Below are 27193 nucleotides of genomic sequence, written 5' to 3'. Positions count from 1 at the left end.
GGTGAAATGGGGAAAGTATGCAGAGCAACAGATGGTTTCCACTTTGTAATTTCAGAACTACAAAGAGCACCTGTTTCTGCAAGCATTGTTATTTAAATAAAGATATGGCTGATATGTGTAAATATGTGTGTTGTTTTGTAATATGTGCTATATTTATCACGTACTGTGTTTTATATTTGGGCGGCACGATGGCGCAGCAGGTAGCGTCACACAGCTCCAGGGGCCTGGAGGTTGTGGGTTCGATTCCTGCTCCGGGTGACTGTCTGTGAGGAGTTGGTGTGTTCTCCCCGTGTCCGCGTGGGTTTCCTCCGGGTGCTCCGGTTTCCTCCCACAGTCCAAAAACACAAGTTGGTAGGTGGATTGGTGATTCAAAAGTGTCCATAGGTCCATGTGTCTATGTTGCCCTGTGAAGGACTGGCGCCCCCTCCAGGGTGTATTCCTGCCTTGCGCCCAATGATTCCAGGTAGGCTCTGGACCCACCGTGACCCTGAACTGGATAAGGGTCATGAATGAATGAATGTGTTTTATATTTGATTTAAATAACGAGCGAATGAGAAAATACAACCGAATTCTAACTTGACTTTGTTTAAAAGGAGCCAAATTTTAAAATCCATTCATATGTTATCTCTCTATGTACCTCGTATACGTAATAGGAATTTAAAAGAAGCCAAACCCTGATCCTAAACTTAATTTGGGAACGTATGTTAATGTTTGGGAACGTATGAACATAATGTTTTATGTGAACGTCATGTGAAAACTCATAAAGACAACTGCAGGATTAAACCCGGAGTTTCAGGTGGAAGATTAGCAGTTCCCCAATATATGCTTGATCTTATTTCCAGAAACCGAAATGAGGTGCAGTTGCTGGGGCGCGGCTCTGCCATCTGACCACAGCGGATGGATCTGGTTCAATGACAAGAGAGTGAGGGTGTGTCTCGCTATCCGATTCCAAATATAAGCGCGGCTGGGTGCTGACATTGGCATCAAAGGCTGAGCTAGAGGGGTCCTCAGGGGCTGGGGCCATCCACGGCTGACTCATTTCGGCTGTGGTCGACTTGAGGTCAGTTATGGGCGGCTGTGGAACATACGTTAAACACTGGGGCCAAGAGGGGGTTGCCTGTTGGAACAAAACAATGATGTCACTGGGTTGGAGCTTAGATCAAAAGTGGTATAGGAAAGAATAACATTGGCAAGGAGAAGTATTAGCAAGGAAATCCTTTCTGGTTTGACATGTGTTGGTCAGGACTGTTGAACCTAAAGCAGAACAAATGAGTTTCAAAATAACTTCAGTAGTAGTGGTAGTTCAGTATTAAATCTCATTTGTAATGAGTGTTGACTTATGTGTGACGTATTATCCATGATTGTAACTGATGTTTCCATTCCTTATCGGCTACATTAGCCTTGTAGCTTAATTGTAAAACTAAGAAAAGCACACTTCAGACCAAACACACCTAACCTGAGAGCCCTGCTGATGTGTGTTGGCTGCTGATAATTTTAAGTTTCCCTGGTCCTACATTCAATGCTTTTTCCATTGGCTCTGGTGAGGGTTTGCCTTGAACACACTGTTCTAAGGTGATAGACAGAATGAGCAATGGCTGTTTACAGAGTAGCACTCTGATGCAGAAAAAACCATTCACAAGTCGGCGTGTGACCAGGCTTTAACTGAGAGCACAACACAGCCAGAATCATTACTTATTTTGGTTTGTCAGCAAAGTGAAGGCACTGCAGAAATTACTGTGCCAAATGTTCAACATAAAGCAAAGGAGGAACTCTGCTGTGGATATATGGTGTATCTTTTTTTTTCGTGCTGTGGACAAATTCACTGGTAATGAGTATATATGGCTGTTCCGTATTTTTAGACCCTACTGGGGAACAGAAACCAACTTAAATTACTATTATCAAATAAAACATTTTTGTCAGATAGTATAAGACACTGTGGTCTCTGTGTTGAGCTGCTATTGAGCAATGAGAATGCAAGAATGAGAATAAAAACAATAAAAAACTGTACTACAGAAATCACAAATAAAAGCTATTATATATATATTTAAATCTTATTATCTTATTAAACATTGTATTGTTTGAAATGTTTGTGGCTATTACTAGACACATAATGTGTATACACTTGGATGTGAACATGACAATGGCTATGATGACACTGTAATTGTAGCCTATCGCATTTCACGACACATTAAGCCCCAAAGCTACACTGATAAACACTAGAACAATGCATTCCTAAGTCAACAGTGACCAAACCAGCAAGAGAAAGGGTGCTTTCTGAGGGCAAGTGTGAGAGAAACTTGTCAGACAGCAATATACAATACAGTATATGCCTGAACACACACAGTGAGCATACTACACAGGCATTATGAGATAGTGTCAGTGGTTCCTTTATTTGGATGTATTGTGTTCAGCCAATCTGTCGTATTTGGCAAATGAAGGGTATTTGTGGATTACCTTGCTAGCTAGCCTTGCCAAGGCCATCTAAATACCTAAATGTGTAGCATGTGTGTGTTAGCATGCTAGTATCTTTAGCAGCATTAAATTGATATAATCACTGTGTAAGCAGAGGGACAAAGAAAGCTGTTAAATAAGGTGTGATTTTGGTTCAAATGATTCTGACATTCACAGGTGCCTGAAAGCCACAGGCATCAAGGCAGGTAACTAATTACTGAGATACACCCACATTATCACTTTTGTGTGTGTGACAAAGGGAGACTTAAAAATGCAGTGTCTCTTCCTTCTGAGGTTATGTGTTGTCCAGATAAATCTCACTTTCTAGGGACTAAAATCTGTTTACACACTTAAATTGTGGGGACATGGGTTAGACTCTTAGACGTTATGGATATAGTAAGTCACCATGAAGTTAATGTAAGGGTACGCAATGTCCCCACAAGACTGTGTGTATGTGTGTGTGTATGTGTTTGTGTGTGTGTGTGTGTGTGTGTGTGTGTGTGTGTGTGTGTGTGTGTGTGTGTATTGACTGGCTGGGCCTGTAACAGGAAAATATGTTAAGTGCATCAATAGCTGGGTCAGAGTGAGGCAGAGCAGAGTTTTCCATGAGTAATCACTCATTTCAGGCCGGCTGCAGTGTTTGCTTGTGTCAGCAGGTCTACGACGTTCCTCTGTGGAGCTCAGAGCACATGTGCAGTCACATAGCCATGAGTGTGTAGGCCGTATTGCAAAATGCCATTCTGCCAATGTTTTGCAAAAGTTTGCAATTTTTCTTTATGAAATTTGTTTACAAAATTCAAGTTTATAAAGTAAATGTAGCTAAATTCGAGTCCCTAAATTCAGGTGACTGTGAGGAGTTGGTGTGTTCTACCTGTGTCTGTGTGGGTTTCCTCCGGATGACTGTCTGTGAGGAGTGTGGTGTGTTCTCTCTGTGTCTGTGTGGGTTTCCTCCGGGTGACTGTCTGTGAGGAGTATGGTGTGTTCTTCCCGTGTCTGCGTGGGTTTCCCCCGGGTGACTGTCTGTGAGGAGTGTGGTGTGTTCTCTCTGTGTCTGCGTGGGTTTCCTCCGGGTGACTGTCTGTGAGGAGTGTGGTGTGTTCTCTCTGTGTCTGCGTGGGTTTCCTCCCCCAAAAACACACATTGGTAGGTGGATTGGCGACTCAAAAGTGTCTGTAGGTGTGAGTGTGTGTGTGTTGCCCTGTGAAGGACTGGTGCCCCCTGCAGTGCGTATTCCCACGTTGCGTCCTATGATTCCAGGTATGCTCCGGACCTACCGCGACCCTGAACTGGATAAGCGCTTACAGACAATGAATGAATGAATGAATGAATGAATGAATGAAAGTACATATATAAGGACTATCTCATACTTCTGCATCACTAAATCTGTGGTGTCTACCAACACATTTATCTCTATCATGGAAGTGTGCACCAGGGAGGCAGTGTTTAAAGCAGAATTTACAGAAAACAGTGGTATTCTGAAGTGTCCCCTCATCTGCTGATCAGTCCTACAGCTGCTCTCTTCTCAGAGTAGACTAAGCCTGATCTGAGCAATTATACACGAAAGCCAGAAATGTTTTATTCCCTTTAATCTGGAGAACTGTGTTAAAGTGTGTGTGTCCTATTTACTGAGAGACACTAATAATTCTTATAGTAACACTAATGTGTGCAAATAACGTGCAATTTGTGCAAAAATATAGAAAAGTCTAAGTCATTAAAGGCAGCAGAAGTGCAGTGGATGTTTGTATATTCAGCAGTAATGTGGGTATGTCTGGGTGTGTGTGTGTGTGTGTGTTTGTGTGTGTGTGTATGTACAGTAGCTCTCTGTGCAGTGGAGCAGGGCATGATGGGATAGCTCAGGCTCAGCAGACTGAATGGAAAGTGCCGGAGGCCCTACAGAGCATCAGCAGATGGGAGTGCCAGTGTGCATCTCTCTCTCTCTCTCTCTCTCTCCCTCTCTCTCTGTTTTCTCTTCTCACACGCCATCTCATCCCACTGAGCATTCTCAACCACTCCCCTTACCATCTGACCTACTATGAGTGTATGTGTATGTGTGTGTGTGTGTTTGTATGTGTGTGCGCGTGTCCCTGTTTTCTCCCGCCTCACTTGACTCAATGGTGTGATTTAGTGTTGTTACTTCTCCAAAACGTAAACAAGGACATGGCCGACCTTCTTGTTATCCGAAGCAGAATAGATTGCTCCTTTTCTTCCTCAGATAGAACAGAAAGAGGCTCTTCACTGACTCTTCAAGGTTTAAATATCATTGAATATTTCTGTAATTAATTAACCTATTGACCATTACATGTATTTAATTATGTAATGATTAAGCCTGTTCAATTTGTCACCACCATCATTCAGTTTCCTCATTCATTCATTCATTGTCTGTAAGCGCTTATCCAGTTCAGGGTCACAATGGGTTCAGAGCCTACCTGGAATCACTAGGCGCAAGGCAGCAATGCACCCTGGAGGGGGCGCCAGTCCTTCACAGGGCAACACACACACTCACACCTACAGACACTTTTGAGTCGCCAATCCACCTACCAACGTGTGTTTTTGGACTGTGGGAGGAAACTGGGGCACCTGGAGGAAACCACACAGACACAGGGAGAACACACCACACTCCTCACAGACAGTCACCCGGAGGAAACCCACGCAGACACAGGGAGAACACACCACACTCCTCACAGACAGTCACCCGGAGGAAACCCACGCAGACACAGGGAGAACACACCACACTCCTCACAGACAGTCACCCGGAGGAAACCCACGCAGACACAGGGAGAACACACCACACCCCTCACAGACAGTCACCCGGAGGAAACCCACGCAGACACTGGGAGAACACACCACACTCCTCACAGACAGTCACCCGGAGGAAACCCACGCAGACACAGGGAGAACACACCACACTCCTCACAGACAGTCACCCGGAGGAAACCCACGCAGACACAGGGAGAACACACCACACTCCTCACAAACAGTCACCCTGAGGAAACCCATTCAGACACAGGGAGAACACACCACACTCCTCACAGACAGTCACACGAAGCGGGACTCGAACCCACAACCTCCAGGTCCCAGGAGCCGTGTGACTGCAACACCATCTGCTGCACCACTGTGCCACTCTCAGTTTCTTTATTCATGACAACAAAACACCATAGGCTCTACTGCCTCCTTGCTCTATTACATTCAGTCAGAAGAGACTTCTGAAGTTACAAGTAGTGGAACTCAAGCCTCAAACAAATGAACTCCTCTAAGCTGCTTCTCTTGATGAGAAAAATGGGTTGTGATTTCCAAAAAGGCTACTACAAATATCCCACTCTACAATATTCCACTGATATATATCAGGATAATTTATTCAGTAACCTATTTTCTTTGACTAATCATTGCAGCCCTAGACCTCAGGGTGGCTTCTAGTTTTAGCATTAGCATTCAAACCCAGTGGCTTCACTGGGTTTGTTAAAGCTGCAGGGAATGGCTTACATTGGAGTGGTCAAAATGCCAGAACGGGCTAAACTTAGGCCAGCCTTGACAACCAGTGTGGCAAGCTTTTGAAGCTATGGTTTTGTACACACTGTGGTGAAATTTCATGTAACTGTTAGAAACTGTGTGTGTGTGTGTGTCTGTTTGTATTTGAGGTAGAGAATGTGTAGATAGCTGCTGATGAGTGGATGCGCTGTAGTGTCCAACACTGAGGCGCTGATTCATCGTCTGACCGGCATGTGTGAAATTCTCTGGTACAGACGGCTGACCGAGCCTTCACCTTTGCGTGACTGAAATGCCTGTTCTATTTTTCACACAGCTGTGTGTGTGTGTGTGTGTGTGAGAGAGAGAGAGAGAGGGTCAAAATCTCATTCCCGAGTGCTCCAATAACCACCCACCCTCGTGGCATAAAGATGCTACATGGCTCTATTTCTGAGGCACCGGCTTGGTTTGAACTCTCTGTTGTAGACAGAAACATTCTACAACGTTAAAGATCAGGGGAAGTCCTTAGAGGTCGACTTATCAAATATACACAGAGCTGAATGTTCAGAGAGTCAGCCCACTAATCCATAACTGCAGTTTTCAATGTCAGCTTCTCTTTGTAGAAAGCTAATCAAATATGACACTAGTTTCTGGATGTGTCATTGACCTAGCTTTGTCAAGGAGGACCAGTTGACAAACTGACTGCCAAAGCATGTTTGTTATATCACATAAAATGTTATAAGCTCTTTACTTTTTGAGCTTGTGGCAGAGTGGCAGAATGATTAGCAGAGATTAGCAACATAGCTAACATAGCAGTTAGCAAGTCGCTATTAAATACAAAAGCCTAAACAATGAAAGTATCAGCTAATGCATACTTTTAACTCTGATTTCTTGTTTTCTGTGTTTGTTTATAACCTGTTAAGGGCTATGGATACACTGTTGGTCAAGGATTTGAATTTTTTTGTCAAAGTCGCAAAGCTTTGCTTGCAGAATGTACTCACTCTGGTATTCACTGCCAAAAGTCAGTGTGACTTGCCCTTAAGGCATGTTCTAATGATGTAATGAAGCTAATATAATTAGCACTGTGCAAACTACACACTTACATCATCATACATTTATCTCAAACAGAATTAGGTTGTTCATTTACATCAAACAGGTTTTATGACTCTGTAGGACCAGTTGTTATTTACAAAAGCAGACAAACATATAGAGAGACTATGGGTCCTATCTCTTTCGCTTCCAATGTCCTCTCCCTCTCTATTCACCTCTCTCTCACTCTCTCTCACAGAGCTGGTGAATATGTCGGTCATTCTATCCTCTGTGAAGTGGTGGGTCCTCTTCTCTCACCAGATCTGGTGTCCTGCCTCTGTGGGCGATTGGCCTACAGTATCGGGTTTGTCGTTTTTTTTTTTCTTCTCCTTCTTCTTCTTCTTTTTTTTTTTGACTGGAGAGAAGCGTCCATTGTTGGCAAGGGAAAGGACACGGCAGGGCGGGGTGAGCGAAGAAAGGACATGCTGATCTGTGTGAGGGGGAAGAAGAGAAAAGCTTCACGGACAGTATCAGAGTCTCATGTGAAAGGCTGCTGGCCATTTCCTCCTGATAAGCGTGGACACAAACGGCTGCAGTAAGAATGGGTCTTTATGTGCAGGGCAGATGGGTGACCTCAACAAACCTGATTCAGACACATCCAACCACTGGGAGACATCACAGCCATCATAGAGTACACACAGACACACACACAGAGAGAGAGAGAGAGAGAGAGAGAGAGAGAGAGAGAGAGAGAGAGAGAGAGAGATTAATTCACAGACAGAACCAGATAAAGATGAAAAAAGTAGACATTGCAGCCATAATACATTATACATAGAGAGAGAGAGAGAGAGAGAGAGAGAGAGAGAGAGAGAGAGAGAGAGAGAGAGAGAGAGAGCTTATAGACATCTGCACTGACTAACTGCAGTGACACAACACACTAACGGCAGTGTAGTGGATCGCAATCATGCACTTTATAGAGTGGAAAAGAGGTTTTATTCCCAGCTTGTTTAGGACAACCAGGGTACATCATCATGTATCTCCATTTTTGTTCATTTATAGCTTACTACACTATTTGAACACAGCAGCTATCTTTAACACTGTAAATAATTTCATGCTGAATGAACCAATAGAAATGATCCAAAATTACTTGGTATAATTTTGTTTTACTTTCACATCCACTGAAAGTTTAGAAGGCTTTTCCTTCTCCTATAAAGTTACTGTTTTGGGAGATACGCGTTTTTAATTTGGACTGTGACAATATACTAAACTAATCTTTAAAGAATGAGGAATAATAAAGAGGACAAAATTCTGGAAGTCAGCTTTAGAGCGAATAAGGAAGGCTTGCACGAAGATGAAGAAGATAAATGTTAAAAAGGGGGGGGGGGAATCCAATATTAATAGCAATAACAATAATAACAACAAGAAGAAATCTTCAGTGCTTTTATTTAAAATGTAGATGCAACTATAGCCATCTTCCTCTTTTTTCATTTTTACAGAGCCATGTTGAGGTCGTTCTCTTCCTGCCTTACCTCATTTCTTTTGTTGCTGCTTTGGTTTGTCTATGTCTCGCATGGCATCCTGTTCCTCACTTCTTCATTTTCAGCCTCTTGTTCTTCGGTCAAATGAAACCGCACCTTTCAAGTTATCGACCAGGAAATGTGTTGCGATGGAATCCAAATAAAAGTATATTGTGTCATCTGTATCTTAACTAGGGTTGCCACATCTTAAGTGGGGGGTGGTTTACAACTTGACGGGGTAGAGGTTAGAGACTAACCCTAGCTGTCTAACAACCAATCAAATAAAAGCACCCGTCTTGCTACAGCAACACAGACCAGCACACCATGCCTATGTAGGTACGGGGGAGAGAACACTGATGCAACAGCAGAACATATGTTTATTTAAAGGTGAATGAATATGTGAATGGAAGTGCGTTTCATGAAAAACCAAGACAATATGTGTCCCAAGAAGGGCGATTGATTTTCTGGGACAGACAACCAGGAAAACCAGGGCTGGTGGCAACACTAATGCTAACAGCAGGGATGTGTTATTTGGGTGGTCAAACATTTTGAACATAGAGGAATGAAAAGAAAGATTATTGATTTGACTTGACATCAACACTGGATTCTATTCTGTCCCTGTATTATAACACCTACAGTGAGCTGACAAAAAAGGCACCACATGGAATCATCAAATGTTACTTGATTTTTATTTATTTTGGTGTGTTGGGTCATTTTTGATAGCTTGAGGGTATGTAGATTAGCATGCTAGCTAGCTCTGCCAGCTCAGGCTTTTGTTTCAACTGAACAGCCATCTTGTTTTATTGCATTGAGTTGTAGGAATCCTCTTACAGAATATTTCTACTCACGCTGTATTAACAGGAGGTGAGAATGATCCCTGATTTAATCACTGTGTAACTACAGTGACTCAATCGTGTTTTATAACATCTAACGTTGGTTAAAACGCTGCTTAACTACACGGCTTCCTACACAACAGGGAGAAAGCGCTTTACTAGGAATTTAGACACACCCTTTGTACTACAGTGTCGCATACGAGACGTCACTGGAACGACTGGAACTGGGCCGCTTTGCTCTATTCCTTTTCGGAAAGGCTTAAAGGGGCTTTCTGAAAGGCTTGCATGGCCCTGTCACGTCTCATCCTCCCCCTCCCCCCGCTGTGGGCCCCGTGGGGGCTTCATTCCTCTTCTAATCTAGGTCAGTCCTGCCCCAAGCTCCTGCTGCGCAATACCTTAAAAGAGAAAAATGAATCAGGCGGGATGAGAGGAGACATCTGGACGCATGCCTCAACACAACCTCAAATATTAACCAGAGGGGGAGGAGGAGGGGCCAGGGTGCTTGTTTGAACTTTGACCTCGCTTACTGGTAGGCTCTGGTTGCTGGGCGGAAGAGGGGAGGGAGGGGGTGAAAGGATCTTTTGTCCTGCCTTTCTTTCATCCTTAAACCACGAGGTTATCTCTGACTTTGGTCAATGTTGTTGAACGAACCCCTCCCCGCTTCATCTCCGTCTCATTTAATCGACTTTACTATGAAAAATTGAGAACAATGCGAACATATCTTCAGAGGTGCACATGTACATAACATTCCCTCCTGTATGTTGACTTAAATGATTCCGAAAATTGGCATAAAATGTGCAAGAAAATCTTACAAAAAGAATGTCATTCGACCAGTAGTGTTCAAACTTTCACACGCCGTTCTACGTCTCCATTTTCCTCTCCACGCTAAGCTTCCTGCGGTCCTGACAGCCATGTTTCAGACCTGTCAGCTGTGTAAGCTCTGACGCACCTCTGGGCTATTTTGTGTGTGTGTGTGTGTGTGTGAGAGAGAGAGTGTGTGTGTGTGCGTACTTACTCTGCATGGCTCTGTTTAAATAGACTGATTGAAATAAGCCGAGCAGAATGGCTGAGTCAGCGAGGCCTGGGGCTGTGCTGTGTATTTCCCGCTCTGGCCCCGCCCCATCTGTGAGATAACCACGCCCCCTCTGTGATCAGGCCACAAGCTCATTTGTTTAACCTGTCGCTGCCATTCATTCACATTCACATTCCCATATCCCACAGACACACACAAAGGAAACCTTTCAGACTCCCTGCACAGTCAGTTGGGTCCATAAGCTAAAATAAAACAACCCTATACAGGAAGCAACAAACATAACCGGTCAGTAAAATTCTACAATACACACAACTTTTTAAATTAAATTTACATAAATATTCGTGTTGTTATAATGATGTGCAAAAGTCAGAGACCACCATTTTAAATGTTCCTTCTCTTGTAAAGTTATTATTTTGGAGTTTGTAATTCCCTCTCTACCCCCGAATCCATCAAAGATTACAAAATGGCGCCAAACACAACAAATAAATAAAAATCAAATAACATTTTTAGGGTCTGTGTTGTCAGTCCACTGTATAACAGTCCAATGTTATTCCTCAGTCGTGGGCATGTGGGACCACCAAGGTATTGTATTTGTTTGATTCTAACATGTAAACATAGGTGTGAATAGTTATTAAATAATGAATAATACACAGTCCCTATGTATTTACAGCCGTTAGGTTTTTACATTTGTTTTATCATCCTTTCTACACTGAGATTTGATCTGTAGCCTTTTTCTGAAACATGGCAGGAATTTGACTAAATTCTACCAGTGCCAACTCCTGTGGAAGCTCGCATGAAGATAATATCTTTAAATGGCAGTAAACTTGCTTTTGGGGTAAGTAAGAAGCCAAAACTAAAGCGGTGGCTGACTGTGCTCTCTGAGTAACGAGGAAAGCTGCATGGGAAAAGAGGAAATGAAGCTTGTTTCTGAACTGCTGGCTCGATTCTGATTGGAGCCCATTACAGCGGTTTCTGGAGAGGAGTCGTCTAATTTCACTCGGGATTCCAAAACACATTTTTGGGGGTTTTAGGAATGGGAATGAGAAGCACTTCAGTAATTACAGCCTCGCATGGGAGCATAGAATCTATTTCGGAATGTGTGTGTGTGTTTGTGTGTTATACAATGCAGAAATGACATACATTTATACTTATACCTTTTATAACTTATAAAAAAATGTATGGGTTTTCTCCGGGTGACTGTCTGTGAGGAGTGTAGTGTGTTCTCCCTGTGTCTGTGTGGGTTTCCTCCGGGTGACTGTCTGTAAGGAGTTAGGTGTGTTCTCCCTGTGTCTGCGTGGGTTTCCTCCGGGTGACTGTCTGTGAGGAGTGTGGTGTGTTCTCCCTGTGTCTGCGTGGGTTTCCTCCGGGTGAATGTCTGTGAGGAGTGTGGTGTGTTCTCTCTGAATGAATGATATATTTATAAAAGTCATTTAAAGCAAGACTAATATATAATATATACGCATTTTTACATCAGTAACATGAGAATTATGTAATATATTGTCTATATTTAAGATGTTTCCACTTAATAAAAAGCCGTATTCTTGTTTGTAGGCGCATTGGCTCCATGGAAGTATATTACTTTCTGTAACTGTAGAAGTATTCATTCCATATGGCCCTTTATACCAGATTTATACACATGTTTGTAACCCAGACATTTACCGTCTTTATTCCCAAACAACACCCAGCCACTTCCTTGTTTTGGTCCTATCCCACATTGTGAAATCCCGCGGCTCTGACTTTTATTGTCTTTTGAAACATAATCATGTGCAGCAGTATCACCTGAACAGTCCATAAATAATCCACTCCTGTTGTCATTGAACACTTGTCAGACTGAGGGCTGATATCTTTGTGTTAAAACAAGGTCAGAGTGCCCCAGGGAAAGTGTGTGACCGCTGATAGTGACCGTCCGCTCAGCCAGGCTGATCTACCTCCAGCTCTGACCATTGTCCCACACACAAACACACACAAGGACACACACACACATTGTGAGCTCAACGCTTTGGCAACAAACACGTGCCTTACACAGTGCAACAAGGCCCACGACCTCCAGCACCGTCCAAAGGACAAAACAGAAAAAAAGAAGCCATCTGTAACTACCTAGAGAAAAAAAATACACGTGTGGATTCACCATTTACAGTATTTATATAACCACTATCAGGACTGAATCTCATAGCCCCAAATGGCAGATTTACAGGGAAAAAACGTTCTCTGCTTTGAATGGGAGTTAATGGAACAAGTAATGGTCCTTTACTCTTCATCTATACTTTGTGAAAATGTAACTTAAGCTGGAATTCCCTTGTCATTTGATGGACATGATTACATTAATTCATTCATCATCAGGGTTCAGGGTCGCAGTGGGTCCGGAGCCTACCTGGAATCACTGGATAAGGCGGCAGTACCTCCATTACTTTTGAGTAGCCATTCCACCTATAAATGTGGGTTTTTAGACTGTTGGAGGAAACTGGGGCACCTGGAGAAAACCCACAAGGACACAGGGAGAACACACCAAACTCTTCCCAGACAGTGACCTGGAGCAGGACTTCAACCACAACCCCAGGACTCTGTGACCTGTTGCACCACTGTGCCCCATGATTACAGTATTTGTTCAGTTTCCAAATGAAAGGGAACTTTCTCTGTGGGGATCAAAATTAAATATGGTATCATTACTGTTTATAATATATAAAGAAAATTTGTGTAATAATTAGTCATAATTTTCCAGTTCAATTCAGAAAATAAATAGTGATAATGTATTCAGATAGAAGCATGTGTAGAAGCATGTTCTCTGTAGAGGGAATGACTCATATGTAATTCTTGTGCCTGTATTCTTTGTGAGTACACCATGAACTATCTGAATGCCATTACAATAAATGTCTGCGTGTATTAGCAGCTAAACAGATTTTATATAACAGAAAAACCAATTCCAAAGTCCTGAATGTTCATCCCCAAACAAGTGTGGTGGTGTGGGCCATTCAAAGTACTGTGCTGATAAATCTTTGACGCTGTGCTGCAGTTACCCAGAAACGGTGATAAGAACTGGTTAATGTTTAACGGCTGTAATGAGGAAAGGTTAGCGCAGATCCGCTGGAGATATCGCTGCTCCAGGGGACAGGGTCCAGTTCTCGGTTGTTTGGAGACAGAGGCGTGTGTGTGGCCACTCAGCTTCAGTGGATGTTCTCCCTGGACTTTATGATGATGTAATGTTCCAATAAGAGCCAGTTTTCCGAGCCAATCACTGCTTGCCTAATCTTCTGGCTTCCGTTAGCACTGCGCAGCTATTACAGGACAGGAGAGCAGCATCGAGAGCAGGGGCTAGCGACGGTCGCTAATCTTTTTGTTTACCATGCGCCTTTGTTTTCTAAACTCTGAAAAGGTGATTATGCCTACTCTGAATGAGCGCTTTCATTTTGTGTGTGAGTGTGTGAGGGTGTGTGATTACTGTACATTCCTGGCTGGAGATGCAAATGCAAACCTGTGTTGGTTTGCTAGCCGGAGGATTCCAGCTATTTCAGCAGAATCAAGCATGGAAAAGTCATCTCTTTTACACACTGTGGCCTACACACATGTCCAGGCATATGAATAGCCTAGGCGCACACACACACACAGGCACGCACACACACATGCTGACCTGCAAACAGCAATGGCTTCTCCCTGGCCACACTGACCCCATCACAGCTGTTAAGTAGAGCTGTGAGTCATGGGTTGCACAATGTGGGACGTGTAATCATATTACTCCAGCTTATCTGTCTCGTCAAGGGCACCTAGTGTACTCTGCTCCCTGCTTCTGGCAATGTGTGTCCATGCGTGTAAGTGTGTATGTGTGCAAGTGTGTATGTGTGTGCGTGTGTGTGTGTTTAGTATGTGTGTGAGATAGATAAACCAATAGATAATAGCTAACAAGGAAACTCTGATAGTGCAGCTTCAGCCAAAAGTGAATTACAGGCCAGAACACAGAGCTCTAGCAGATAGGATAAAAGTACAGTGCAAAAGTAAGTCAACACCCTCATCTGTTTCATTTCCAGTTCTAAGATATACGTTAGTCTGAAAAATATTAGACCACATGAATAGGAATAGTATTGGAAATAAAAAATAACACACATATATATATCTGTAAGCGCTTTCCAGTTCAGGGTCGCGGTGGGTCCAGAGCCTACCTGGAATCACTGGGCGCAAGGCAGGAATACACCCTGGAGGGGGCGCCAGTCCTTCACAGGGCAACACACACTCACACCTACGGACACTTTTGAGTCGCCAATCCACCTACCAACGTGTGTTTTTGGACTGTGGGAGGAAACCGGAGCACCCGGAGGAAACCCACGCATACACAGAGAGAACACACCACACTCCTCACAGACAGTCACCCGGAGGAAACCCACGCAGACACAGGGAGAACACACCACACTCCTCACAGACAGTCACTCGGAGGAAACCCACGCAGACACAGAGAGAACACACCACACTCCTCACAGACAGTCACCCGGAGGAAACCCACGCAGACACAGAGAGAACACACCACACTCCTCACAGACAGTCACCCAGAGGAAACCCACGCAGACACAGGGAGAACACACCACACTCCTCACAGACAGTCACCCGGAGGAAACCCACGCAGACACAGGGAGAACACACCACACTCCTCACAGTCACCCGGAGCGGGAATCAAACCTGCACATCCATAAATGATTCTAAATTAGTTGCAATTCATATTTATTAAACCAATTATACGAAGCTGAAAAACGACAAAATGTGTCAAAGGAGATAACTCTCCAGTGTCTGGTTTATGATAATTATACAATGGAATGACAAATGGTTAATTATTATTGTATAAGTTACAACTGAATAAAATAGCAGCATGTGGTAGCATTTCCACACATCCAAATGGTAATGTAGCACCAACATGTCCAGGTGGCCACGGTTACAGAGTGACCGCAGCAGACTGACAGGTCCAACTGGCTCTCAAATCTGCTCATCCAGGCCTTTAATTCTAGGCCATCACTCTCAATCCTGACAGGACAATACAGCGCAGCATAAGCACCTTCAAACCCACTCTCAACCGGCTGCTCCCCGGGGAGCGCCTTAAACACTCGGCCCGCTACGCTTCTCAGGGTAAAGTTACAGTAAGAAAAAGAACTGCAGATTTGCGCAGTCACGAAAACCCAGCCACATTCTTTCTTGAGTAATATGAGAAGTGTATTGGGACATTTCAGGTCACACAAGTTCTCAATGGTTGACCAAAATGACCAAAAAAAAAATTAAAGAAAAGGGAGACGGACATTTTTCGGCCTGCCCATTGTGGCTCAAGGAAGACGGAACCCAGATGAAGTGAAGATAAACCATGCAAATGGCTGGCACCATGACAAAGTGAGAGACAGATAGAAAGAAAGAACATTGTAAGGATCTTTTCCATCTGGTCCCAATAAATGGAACTGATAAAAAGCTTGGGGAAACGTTCTGCGGTCGCTCTGAGCAGTGTCTCACGAAGAGCTTCATTTGCGCAGAACGACAGGAAACAGCTCCAGATACTTGGACGCGAAAAGCTGATTCATTGGAGTTATATATCGCGCTGAGGTTTTCACGACACAAGTACTCATAAATGGGGGTTTGTTTTTACGAGCCCATCATCCAAACCACACAAAGGAAAGAAAAAGCAGAAAAGATAATGGCACGCACAACGAAAGAAGGAGCTTCATTGCTGGCTTTCCATGCAGAATTCCAGAGGCTGCAGCCAGTGACTGGAGAAATGAATGCAAAGCCGCAGTTCAGTTAGCAGGCAGGGATTAGTGTTGACATGGCTCCCAGTAGAGCTGTGCAGTATATCAACTGAAAATCGCTATTGTGGCAATGGCTCTAGATTCGGGTGTTTTAGGAAGCTGCAGTATGCAAATCAACTTTGTAACTCATTTGTTAAAATATTCGTCCAGAGCTAAGAAAAGGAAATTATTGTGACGCTGCCACAGCCACCCGTGTCTATAAGCCCAAGATAGGATAACTGGCCTCGGTCAGTTTCTAGTCTGTAGGTAGGTGGGTGTGGCCACAGTGGTCAAAGCTCATGCCATCTCCCTAACTCGTTTTTTGCTAATTAACGAAGGGTGGCATGGTCACACAACAGGTAGTGTCACTGTCACACAACTCCAGGGTCCTGGGCTCTGTGAGGAGTGTGGTGTGTTCTCTCTGTGTCTGCGTGGGTTTCCTCTGGGTGACTGTCTGTGAGGAGTATGGTGTGTTCTCCCTGTGTCTGCGTGGGTTTCCTCTGGGTGAATGTCTGTGAGGAGTGTGGTGTGTTCTCTCTGTGTCTGCGTGGGTTTCCTCTGGGTGACTGTCTGTGACGAGTGTGGTGTGTTCTCCCTGTGTCTGCGTGGGTTTCCTCTGGGTGACTGTCTGTGAGGAGTGTGGTGTGTTCTCCCTGTGTCTGTGTGGGTTTCCTCCGGGTGCTCCGGTTTCCTCCCAGAGTCCAAAAACACACAAGTTGGTGGGTGGATTAGCGACTCAAAAGTGTGAGTAGGTGCGTGTGTGTGCCGCCCTGTGAAGGACTGGCGCCCCCTCCAGGGTGTGTTCCTGCCTTGCGCCCGGTGATTCCAGGTAGGCTCTGGATCCACCACAACCCTGAACTGGAAAGTGGTTACAGACAATGAATGAATGCATAAATTAATGGTAATTAATGCCCTCCTCCAAGCACGTCGAGCTGTCCAATGATGTTCAACAGTTCAAACACACAGTGGCTGGTGGAAGCATGCGCTAGTCTTCCACATTCAACTAGAACTGTGTAAGTAGAAACCAACCTAACAAGTAGAATCAGCAATGGCTAAATATATATATTACGCAATCCTAGTTCCTGAAAGCTGTTAAAGGCTATATTCAGAAAGTACCAGAAGCGCCAAATGCTGATGGAAATGTCCTCAGATGGAGCACACAGCGTGAGAATTCAAATGCCAAAGAATATCTGAGCGAGACGAACATAGTCTCTTGCAAACGCTAACCCAGTGATGAGGCCCAACACATTAGTTGTAAAAGCTTCTAGCTGCTATCCAATATGACACAGCTGCTTTTTAGAACAGTCCATCCCTCCGCAGGCATCAAAACAAACACAGAGGAACCTTACAACGAGGCACGTCAACATTTGATGTGAGAGAGAGAAAGAGAGAGAGAGCAAGAGAGAGATAGAGAGCGGGAGGGAGGCTGTCTGGACATTACATAAGCTGTCATTATTCACCGGCTCTTGCTCTGGGGCTTAGTTACATCACAGTGAACTTTGCTGTGCCCGTGTTATTTTTGGAGGCCATGTGAAAACTGCTCATGTCAGTTACCTGCATTGTGAGACTGCTGAGAGGACGGGGAACCGGGGGAAACGATCAGAAACAAAGACAGCAGTTTTTCTCTTCAGAAAGAGTGAAAGAGATGGGGAGGTTGGGAGGTGGGGGACAGAGAGAGAGAGAAATGAGAGCAAAAATGAGTTCAGTTCAGCTGAGGTTTCATTGATGACTTTACCACCTTCCTCCCAGACATTTTGAGCTTGCACTGGAGAGAGTTAAAGTTAAGTGTCAGGAAAAATACAGCTCCAGCGTTAAAACACACTCTTATTTCTCATTCCAGCGCTCTTTCATTCCTTGTTCAAATACTTAATGAAGTTTTTGGCATGTACACAATCTGCTGGGCCAGTGTTTGAATTCCTGTTCACAACAAATGCATGTGTTCAGTGAATGATGTTACGTGGTAGTCCTTCTGTTCAGCTCCTGAAGGCCTCACCTAGGGAAGACTTGCTTGACTGTATTTAGATAACACATGAAATCGTATGTGTGCTTTTCACAGAACTGGTAGGAACCGCTTGTGGCCTTTGCCTTGGAGAAACACCCCCGTGTCTTGCAGAGTCTTGCTACACAAACCCAGACTAGCTTTTGCTCTCATTTTCACGTTCGGCCTTGGCGCATTTAGCAATACGTCTGCTGTATTTTGTGTTGTGTTGTTGATTTTTTTTCCCAATGTCATTGTGGTGGTTTTGTTGCAGTAGTTGTGGGGTGGGGTGCTGTCGCCTGCGCTTGGCTGTTTTTGCTGTCTGCTCTCTCTCTCTCTTTCTCTCTGCTGCAGATGTGGCACATCTGGGTCCAGGAATGACTCATTTTGCAGTGCCGTCTCCAATGTTCCGCTCTTTCAGGCTGCCATGGCAACTGCTGAGTGTTTGGCATTGAGCCGTAAATGGCTGATGAATAAGGGAGCAAGTGAGAGAGAGAGAGTGTGAGGGAGTGAGGGAAAGCAAGCGAGAGAGAAACAGAGAAAGGAATTGTGGAGGGAGGGGGGCAGAAGCAGAAAAGTGAGAAAGGTAGGGATCTTTCAGAAGTTTGGCTAGCGTCCAGGGCAACCATAATGCTGAAGCTAAAATGAGGCCCATGGCAGAACACCAGGTCCAAGAACAAAGAATGTGTGCTTCTCTAACGGCGGCGGCGACATAGGCCCGCTTGGCAGCTTCCCTCTTTTCCCAGCAGCCTTTTGCCTTGGCAGCCTGCCGTTCTCCTTTCCAGGCCTGCAAAGAGGATTAAATTTTTTTGTGGGGGGGTGGGGGGGTTGTGGAGGATGAGGGTAAAAGAGCCAGAGAGGGAGAGAGAGAGAGACTGACATTTTATGTGATATCACCTCCTCCTCATCCAAAACTCTTCTACACCCCCTTAAATAAACCACTTTATGGGCCTATCTGTCTTTTCATCTCTTAAATGCTCATTGGTAGTGCTGGATGGTGGAGGTGGTGGGTGGTGGGTGTTTGGGTACGCCCATCCCAGACATTCTGAATGTTCCCGTGTATGACTTTTCAGAGAGTGCCAGATTGAAAATGCCCGACTCATCCTTGAACCCCAATAAAAAAGAATCTGCAACCATTGCTTGCCTGCATCATAATGAGTCGTAACACCTCTCTCTCTCTCTCAAAAAAAAACCCTTGACTGGCAAGGGACTCTGTGGCCAAAAAACAAAACTTAACCACAGCTACAACTGTTCTAAATATGACTTCTCACGTTGTACAGCAGTGCTGCACTAGCGCCTAAAGCACAACTTCCTGGTTTAAAAACTCGGAAACCCCCATTTTAATGATGTATTTTTGGTGTGGGCTTTTTTCCACTAGCTGTCTAGCAGAAAAGATTATTTCCAGGTTATTAGCCACAACAGCGACAGGAAGGTTGATGTTGGATATTATATGGTTATTTCTGGATCACATGCATCACTCCAAATCCTCTCAAAGTTATTGGATGGAGCTCCTCCACTCCAGAGAGCACATTCCCACTGCTCCAGCGCCCAGTGTGGGAGGGCTTGACTAGCTCATGGTCATGGTGACATCGGAGGCCACAACAGGGAGTCCTTAATGTAGATGAATTCACTCACTACAAAGAATATCCACAAAACTCGTCGGCCATATTGTGCTTGTGTATAATATTAGCATAAGCCCACAATTCCCATATCATTCCTAGCATGAATCTAAATGCAGTGTAGTGTAAAAACAAAACAACCCAGGAGTATTCTAGTGGCACAGATTAATTTCTGTAGTTAAAGCACATGTCCTGCATCTGTTTCAGTATTTATCTGTTTTGCGGGGACTTCATGTTCCACCAGTGGCCGTATATCCTCCATGTTCTCCTCACTGGGACAGGAGAATTTTTTTTTTCGCCCCTGTCCTTCGGCGAAGGAGGTGCTGCTACGATTTAAAGCCTGCACACTCAGCGGGGGCCAGAACGGAGCAGCATGCTTTCCAATCACCTTAAATCACCGCGGTCGGCTCCCTGGTCATTCACTCTGAGTGGGCAAATAAAACAGTGGCGCATTAGCGCAAGGAAGGACTTTGTGTGGTAAGTGTGTAGCAGCACTTTATACTTTATTTTCACACTCTGCGGAAATGACCCCGGACTCCCTGCCTTACACTCTGTGGTCTGTGTTCGTGTGTGTGTGTGTGTGTGTGTGTGTGTGTGCTTGCTTCACTCTGCTGGAGGCCTGCAGAGCTGAACAGTGAAAGCAACCATAAACGCTGTAAACAGGAAGAGGTTAGTCACCCAGGCCATCCTGATAAGGCCGCTGTTGCCATAGTCACACTTTCCTGTGCAACAGCAGACCGACCAGAGCAGTGACTCACACTGGGCCAAGAGGCCCTCTTCAGCCGATTACATCACGGATATCTGATGCTATATTTTACTCTCCTCTATTGCATGATTCCCCTCAGGTTGAGATTACCAACTACAAATCGAGCAAATGTGTGCAATCTGTCTCTGCGGTTTTTATTACAACGTTCCCATACAGCACAAACAAAACTGAAAGCATATTGACAAATAAAAAAGGAATAGACTGAAAACTTAAGGGATTTTAGACAATTCACATAGTAGTTTGTGTAGATAATCACTGTTAATCAGATTGTCTTGTGTATATTGTCATTTAAAAAGCAGAATATTTTGTTATCGCTATATGAAAAGCTGCATGTTCCAGAAAATGTAATGTATATGATACTACAGAGGATTCAAACACTTTAGAGAGGCACACTGGTTAAACACCAGCTACAGTACTGCCACAATAGTGTTGAGAATGAGAATTTCCCATTTGAAAACAAGGAAAACCCACTGATGATGTATGTTGAAGATGGGAGGGCCTTTTTTCTTGCTGAATTCAGATGGATTACATTACTGCTTGGAAGCTGAATATATAACTTTAGCCAACTAATTAAAAAAGTCTGTGATTAATAATGTACTGCATTGCGCATTTTTAAAGTATACACATGAAAATACATGTTAAATTTATTTGAATTCTTAAAATACTTATAATAATTTAAGACATTTCATACAGGACTGGAACACTGCCGTTATTTTTTCACATGATCTTCCAAGTCTGCATTTGTTTGACAAACTGCCCTTGAGTCACCTGCAGTAGACGGAAAGAAAAATGCTTCAGACAATTTGTATTATTTTCATCTTCTGCAAGTTGCACTCTGGCATTAAGCCATGTGCCATGTTCAGAATGCTTAATTAAAAATATGTGCTGTTTAAAAATTAAAAGGCTTTAACACATCAAAGCGAGTGCTACAAAGCAATTTGTTCAATTATTAAAGCAATGCAGTGCAAGTTTTTCCCAAGCCACAGAGTGAAAGAGTGAAAGCGGTGCAGGCGTTTCTATACCTGCTTCTTCTAGTCCCATGACACACCTGCTCAGATACGATTACTCATTTCAAAGCTTATAACTTATTTCAGGGGTTCTTTCGATAAAAGCCCAGACATTCAGTTCTCAACAGCTTTGGCCAAAAATATAATGCACAAGATGTAGTCAGTAAACATGTCATGTTTGATTTACACAATTTCCTTTACTGCAGCACTAGCTGACTGAGCAGTTTTCATGACTGAAGCGGTTATGCTAACGTGGTTAACACATAACAGAAGCCTATAGTCACTAGTCATACCTAAATCAGACGGTGTCAAGCTGATATATATACTTAAACCAGTGTGTTTGTGTTTTTAACACTGCACTGTATACTGTTATCTATAAAAATGTACAGACATCCAACAACAGCACAGCAAATACAAATAGTAGCAGCGGCCATTTTGAAGCCAGAATTCTACCTGTACACTCAATACTATAAAATTTGGCAATGTGTGGCCAGTATAAGAAATCTCATACACACTTCATTGAAAACTATGCCTAAGCTGCTTTACTATCTAATAAACCTAAGGCATGGAAGTAAACCATAACGGGACTAAATACAGTGGGAATGTGGCTGGTATAACACTGCTCATGTTTGGGTGAGATGATTGGACGATGTTCTGGTCAATATCTGACCCCATTATCCTATCCCTTGCCCCATCCCCCAACCCCAGCTTTGGATTTGTTGACTTCCTCCCATGTGAATCAGCTAAGCCAGATAGACACAGCGGCTGTCAAGCCGTGTGTGCAAACTGTTTGTCTGGCCAACAATTCCAGGAAGCCTCCTGAGGGGCTGACGCATAGTAAAGCATGGAGCCTTGAATGAAGTGGTCCTCCAAAAAAAGGCCGTGCTGCTATTTCCTTTGTGGGTTTATCCATTAGTGAGAATGGCAGGGATTGAGGAAGAGACGTAAAGGTGCAGACGTTATGCTGCCCCTGAAATGTTGCTTTTTAAACTTTCTGAGTGAGAATATTTTAACACGCTCAAATAGAGAACACAGGCGGAACGTTGTAATGAACAATTCGATTGTAGAGCGGCACGGTGGTGCAGCACGTAGTGTTGCAGTCACACAGCTCCAGGGACCTGGAGTTTGTGGGTTCAAGTCCAGCACTGGGTGTCTGTCTGTGAGGAGTTTGGTGTGTTCTCCCTGTGTCTGCGTGGGTTTCCTCCTGGTGCTCCGGTTTCCTCCCACGGTCCAAAAACACATGTTGGTAGATGAATTGACGACTCAAAAGTGTCCATAGGTGTGAGTGAATGTGTGAGTATGTGTTGCCCTGTGAAGGATTGCCGCCCCTCCTCCAGGGTGTGTTCCTGCTTTGCACAGGGCAACACAGACACACCTACGGACACTTTTGAGTCGCCAATCCACCTACTAACGTGTGTTTTTGGACTGTGGGAGGAAACCGGAGCACCCGGAGGAAACCCACACAGACACAGGGAGAACACACCACACTCCTCACAGACAGTCACCCGGAGCGGGAATCGAACCCACAACCTCCAGGCCCCTGGAGCTGTGTGACTGCGGCACTACCTGCTGCGCTACCGTGCCGCCCTTACATATATTTATTTATTTATTTATTTTAATGTGACCTGCAAAGTATGGAATTTCACATGGTGCAGTAAAATGGTATGTTCTCTTGTGAGGAAATTCTGTGACTTTCTGGTTCCAGTCCTGTTTCTTTAACTATTAGGCCAATGATACATGCACAAGACTGGTTTCCAGGGCATTTGTTTTGTTTCAAATGGCCACACAGTCTTTTCAGTAGACATATCAGGTGATCACAACCAGCAGGTTTCAGAGTAACTAGGTCTTTGATGTGGTGTTTTCACCTGAAGAAAAAAAAAACAAGGGCACACAGTATTACTGTTGTGAAGCACTGAATAGCACCCCTTGTTGAGCATTTTGTTCCATGTGCTATCTAAAAAAATTCAGAAAATCTCTTTGGAAGAAGCCCTTCCAAAGCTTGTGTCATTGCCAATTTGTATAACACTGCTTTCACATGGTCAGCTGAAGCAGTGCCTCAGATAGGAGCCATCTTAATCCTCTCACCAGCAGACCACATGCCTGTGAGCCAGGCCTTCGCTCAAATCTGGGTAAGCAGGCTGTACACAGCCTGTGTGTCAATACTGAGTGAGCTGTTCACATAGGCAGCATTTGGCCTTTAATTTGTTTACTTTTTTTTCTGAACCATTTTTGTTACATGTTATATGTAGATTAGCCTGCTAGCTAGCTAACATTTTAGCATTTTAACATTTTATACATAACTACAACTCTTGCTACAGATAGTGATTATTGATAATTTAATTACTGTCAAAATATAATGACACAAAGTGTATATTTTATTTTGAATAACCAATAAATGACTGTATAGGGAGAAATAGAAATAAGGTACTGAGAATCCACAGCGTACATTTGTCTGAGGGAAAACAGTTGTTCAATATAATAATGGCTGGTTCAGTTTATTCACGACGAGACGTGATGTGTTAAGGATGTTCCCGCTCCACTTAGCAGGCTTACCCGCTCCACTTAGCAGTCTTACCAGGGGGGTTACCCTCGCAGATGCACTGGCACGTCAGGAGGGGAAAGCCTGTGTAAAGGTCTTTGCTAGAGGAAACATGGCCGTAGTTGTGTGCTTAAATCACAACTGCCACCAGAAGGGATTACAGCACTGTGGTGGCTAATGGAACATGTTTGTTTTTCATTTCAGAAAATGGTGTCTGAGATCACTGTTGACTACTGTTGATATATCATTTTTTTTCAAGCGATATGCATTATTGGTTGTTACTACAAATGAAAAAGCAGAATCATTAGGTCACATTGTGTACTACAGTATTAATAATAGTATTAATAGCAACATAATTTGGTTTAAAATGTCGTGAGCTGATGTTCTCCTTATTCCTCCCTCTGTATTTGCCTAAACAGTGAAACATTTGATCATGGGGTTCAAATTGTATGCAAAGCACTGCTCTCATTTGACTCTCAGCCTGTAGCTGTACTAAATTGAAGTGCATTGTTCACTGATGTGGCATTCTCTCTCTCTCTCTCTCTCTCTTTCTCTCTCTTGTGTGTGTTGCTGACTAGCACATTTGAGCCGGAAGGTTGTTGCATGTCGTAATGCTGCTTTACACAGACACACGCGCACACACAGGCAGTTTGACTAAGTCAGCTGTGGCTGATAATGTTCACCATGAAACTAGAGCAGCATGGTGCAGTGCTGGTGTAAGAGGGTGGTTTGATGATCACACACAGCTCCCACTTACTCAGCGATATTTACCCTGCAACCTTATCTCCTACATCTTAATAAAACCACTCCAATGACTCATGAAAGAACGCAGCTGCTTCCTTATATAGGGCCCATTTTGTTGTTGTTTTTAGTCTGTTGCAGAAGTCAGATTTACCAGAGTTGTCTCAAAAGCAAACTGCATACTTCCATTGAGTCATGCTTTATTTAATTGAATCACCAACAAACGTATATAAATAAAATGAATGATTAGACAAGAAAGGTACTTTTGGGGATCCATAAGGAAGCATACTATTTGCACAGTACTGTATATCCATTATACCCATCTATTCATAGAACAGCAGTTTAACCCAATTCCATTTACTCTGAAGTCGTAGCGTGTTTCAGACTGAACTGCTTAATGAAGGGGGGGGGGAAGCAACGGTCTGTTTTATTATTAGAAATTTGGCCAAGTACAAACGCGCCAAAGCTGTTCTTAGTTCGAAAAAGCACGAACATTACAAATGAACCTCAGGAGAGAAAACAGGACACAAGAAAAACATGTGACGCTGGCCCTTTAAGCGTTGCCATGGAGACCGCAGTGAAAGGGTTTACAGTACGGGCTCCGAGGACGACTGCAGCCAAAACAAGAGGCTTTTACACTTCCATCATGTGAGCTGAGACTGGGGGCTGGCCATAACTCAGCCCTGAGCACCGCGGGGGGAGCTGAGCTCGGGTTTGTTTTCAGCTCCGTGTGGGCGAGTCGAGCCTACGTGACTCCATATCTCACTTCCTCGTTTCCAACGCCGTCATGAGAGCCTGCAAAAACATGCCCCACTTCTTTTTCTCTTTCTCTCTCTCTCTCTCGCTCTTCTTTTCTTCCTGCTTTCTTTCTCTCTCATCAAATCCGCCCTGGCCAACACTCAGCATTGTGTTCCAGGCTGGGGAATTTCACAAAGCAGGATTTTATTTTCTCACTAAGCTTGATAATTTAAGCCAAAAGTGAGGATTATCTAACACTGGTGACCCTCTTGTCCTGGACAGTGCTTGACTTTTACCTCAAAATCCTTTCGTTTTTAATCTGTTAGTAAATTTAACAGCAAAACATTGACATAACGTTACTGCATACCAGGGTGATTCTACTGTTAGGGGCTGTTGGTGTTTTATTTGGCTTTTTAAACATATTAGCCTTAGTAACTCTTTAAAAATGTGTTGTGTATTATTAGAAACTAACTGTGGATGACTGGGGAACAAAAACCATTCAGGGTAATTCTAATAGTACTTAGATTTGTAAATAGACTTGTAAATGGGACACAAATAGCACCGCCATCATGGATATGTTGTCACATATGTGCGACTACATCTATAGCGTTTTTGCCCCTGTCGTTTGGCTGCTGTTAACCATTTTCCCCCTCCCTGGTCTGGTTCATAATGACTCATTTGATGCATTTTCCACCACATCACAACAGAGACATATATTTGGCAGAGTTGGTAAAGCTTTGAGTCAGATATGACTGGGTGCTCTTAAAAACAAACGATAAGGGAAGCGTTCAGCTGACGTGGTCCAGACTCGCCTTTGATTATGGGGCTTTCCGTCTCCTCCTCCAGCTTCAGTTGCATTTTTTCGCCTGAATCACATGGGCCTGGCCAACGTGAGTCAACTCAAGTCTGAGCAAAGTCCTTTCGCCTGGAGATAAATTATTTACCCACGGTGATTGTCACTAACCCCACCTCCACAATTCAACATGGGAAGGAAGTTTGATTGCCTCTACTCTGTTGCAGCTACTTGTTTTGATGAACACAGTTAAAGGGGTTGCTCGGTGTGTGATGGTGCTCACTGCCCTTATTCGGTGTAAAAAGCACGTGTTGGAATAGAGGTGGAAATTATGGCAATAGTGTATCGCTTTTATGAACAGTTTTGTTAAAACAATATGCAGAGTCAGTGGTTCAGCATCATGATCCATCACAGATAGAGCTAACATTAGGCCTGTTTAACTAGATCTAATATTGTGCAATGCATGCACCTACGCAAAGTTGGGATGACGGTTATAGGCCTTAATGTTTTGACAACCGCTACAGAGAAGCATTGCAAATATGACATTGTACAGCAAACTTTTGTGCAAAATGTTTAGATTTTATTGAAAAATAATTTATCATTTTGCTCAGGACATTTTATGTTCTCATTTTCATCTAAAAATTAAATATTGTGTATCAACATATTGTGATACCTGTCCTGATAGTATGTTTTTGCAGTATCGCCAACCTCTAGGTGTGACTGTGCAGCTGTAACCGCGTGACGTTGCCCTGGCAAGAGGCTGGAATGTAGGATTAACCAGGCTGGAGACTCATTTGGGTTTCTTGTGGGAGCCAGTTTGAGTCATGTACATGAGCAACACCATTAAAAAGCTGCACCATACTCTAGATATGTGTGGTTTTTTGTTTTTTTGTATTTTGCATGACAGAATCTAGATGTACTGATTTGCATTAGACAGCAC

The 27193-nt window shown here is 43.7% G+C and overlaps 1 protein-coding gene across 1 annotated transcript in view; it reads right to left on the bottom strand.

Annotated features, from left to right (window-relative positions):
• The window catches only part of eif4a3 (eukaryotic translation initiation factor 4A3), a 244192-nt gene that overhangs the window by 67502 nt on the left and 149497 nt on the right, over window positions 1–27193 (bottom strand). The gene's annotated exons all lie outside the window — the stretch shown is intronic.

The sequence above is a fragment of the Hoplias malabaricus genome, chromosome 16 (assembly GCF_029633855.1).
Source record: "Hoplias malabaricus isolate fHopMal1 chromosome 16, fHopMal1.hap1, whole genome shotgun sequence".
NCBI lineage: Eukaryota > Metazoa > Chordata > Actinopteri > Characiformes > Erythrinidae > Hoplias > Hoplias malabaricus.
Note: the sequence above shows the minus strand (reverse complement) of the source record. Positions and strands in the feature narration are given on the sequence as shown.